This window comes from Hakea prostrata, chromosome 8 (assembly GCF_041222555.1).
Source record: "Hakea prostrata isolate BN-2017 chromosome 8, UWA_Hpros_2, whole genome shotgun sequence".
In the NCBI taxonomy this organism is placed as follows: domain Eukaryota; kingdom Viridiplantae; phylum Streptophyta; class Magnoliopsida; order Proteales; family Proteaceae; genus Hakea; species Hakea prostrata.
The window spans coordinates 20,058,946-20,061,543 of record NC_142607.1 but is presented as its reverse complement, the minus strand read 5'-3'; positions in this window follow the sequence as shown (position 1 = coordinate 20,061,543).

The window sequence follows — 2,598 nt, the reverse complement described above, 5'->3', positions numbered from 1 at the left end:
AAATCTGTGCAGACTTCCAAGTATGGAACTCCATCATCAACATCCATGGGTTCAGAGTCAAACACCATGTCTTCTACTTAGATGGCCCATAGTTGGCTTCTTCCTTTACTCTGGGTCTTCGGACCTAAAAACAATCGGGTTTCCGGGTTAAGGTCAGGGTTAGGTTAGGGTTGGATTTCACAATCGTAGTCACCCTAGCCAGTAGCTTGAGTACCATAAGAATCATCAGCTTGGTCTTCATAGTTTGACCATCATAATCATCAGTTCCTGTAGATAAGTCTAACAAAGATGTTGCAAAAAGGAGTGAGTTCAAAAGAACTTCGCAAGGTAGTTCATTCCATAATAACATAATAACACATAATAGCAAATTATACAGAATGCAATATGATATGAAATAGACAATGCAAATATGCTTCTAACTCTATGTATGCCGGTTTCTATTGTCACATCCTCCCAGCCGGTACCCTAACTGGCATACCCGAGAGTGTGATCCACAGCCCCGAAGATCAAGTATCGAGGAAATCATCCTCCCACATATACAATAACATAATCATAAACAGAAATAAATCAAGGTTTAATATTATAAACAAGGTTCAAAACAAGAAATGAACAATTAGTATAATCAGAGTGCGGAAAGATACCAGATATCCAATGATATCAAAAAGGAGTGAAGTGAGGCGGAAACTCACTCTTCCAAACTAGCGGAACGTAGTATGAAAATCAAAAGGGATTACAACTGAAACAAATGTACTAAGAAATAAACTAAGATCAAGAGTCTTCAAGTTTATAGATAACGTCTTCATAAGTATGGACTTCATCAATCCAATGAATCCGTTCTAACTCTATGCCATTCTCAAAAGTAGTACGCAGCTTGATCCGCCGGGGGATCATCAAAGTAATCTTGATCGTTGCCAGCACTTTGCGTGTAATACGCTTCATCAGCTTGTGCTTCGCTGTACTGCTCGTCATAATATTCTATACCTGCAGGATAATCTAACAAAAAGAAATATACAACAGGAATGAGTTTCGAAGAAACTCAGTAAGGTAGTTAATCCATAACATCATAGATAACATGTGGCAAAACATAACATGATGCAATGCAGTATGAAACAAGTAATGTATGTATGCGTCTAACTCTATGTATGCTGGTCTCTATGGCAGACATGCTTTAAGTCATAGCACCGTACTTCTTTGGGAAGGTCCGCTCACACCCTCAACCATAAAAGATATCTTGGGTTCTCTCACGGATCATTTCACCGGTCTTGAGCAGCTGGTGGTAATGGGTCCTTCATCCCTCAGCACAAACCATGGCAGGGGGTTAAGTCAACACACTCTCTCACAACCATTTGGCATAAGTACTGGCGCATGTCAAGGAAAAGCCTAGCCCAATGCAAGTCATCTACTCAGTTACATCAACTCAGGTCCAGATACTTCCATTCCTCGCCCTGGGCGATCCTTTCCGGTATCCTTTCCACTAGAGTCACGGATATTACTCACGGGACTCATCAACCCTATTGGTTATCCACATATGGTAAATGAGAAGCTCTCATGTCCCCTCACGGATCATTTCACCGGTCTTGAACGCCCATGAGCCCAAGTCTAGCCATATGCAACCCTCCAATAAATGGCCCCCACAATGTGATTCCCGTCCTCTCACGGATCATTTCACCGGTCTTGAGCGCCTGTGAATCCCCATTGCTACCACGGGTCGTTCGGTCTCAATACCCTTCCGAATCGGGTCTGATATAATAGGGGTATATCCTAGCCAAACACTGCTAGACATCCCTAGGTATGACAACCATTGATTCGGGAAAGCGTCGATGGGCAACCCTGGAAACATCCCATACTATTTCCGATAATGTCCAAGGACAGAAGTGTCAAAAGGACACTTCCCAATCCCAAACCAAGCTTAAGCAAACACATTCTCAGATCAGTCATGACATACACAACCAGCAGTTCATCATATACAAGAGAATGTAAAAGCAACATCAGATTAAGCAGTAATAAGTAATTCATATAACATAAATAATGAAAAAGGTGATATAAACAAGTGCTACTGTTCCCACAGTAGGAGATCAGAATTAAAATACAATAACAGTAGGTAATCTCATAGTTTTATAAAGTAGAAACTAGAGAACAAGCAATCTATGTAGTTAAGGAATTAACTGTCCTTACCTTCTAACTTGAATTGAATCTTAAAGAATCAAGTATGATCTTGACTAAACCTGAGAAGACAGTCATAAACAAGTGCACACAACATGTTAGGAAAGATGCATAAAGGAAAAGATCATAAATCAATCGAAACAGACCAAGATTGAGGTTGCTGTACTCATTGGTCGATTGATTGGTCTGCTGGACCAGTCGACCAATGAGTCGACTAATGCAGACAGTGGCCTACAAGAATCCGAATTTTGAGAATCCAGAACCGAATTCGATGGTACAAAAGGGTACAATTAAGAGGGGAATTATCATGTTAGTATTCTAGGGTATAGAGGATATCAAATCATAACTCAAAACAAGTTCTCAAGTTACAACCTAGAAATCATGAGGTTAACCTAATTAGGGTTAGCATAGGTTAGGGGGGAAAAATAGAAAGAT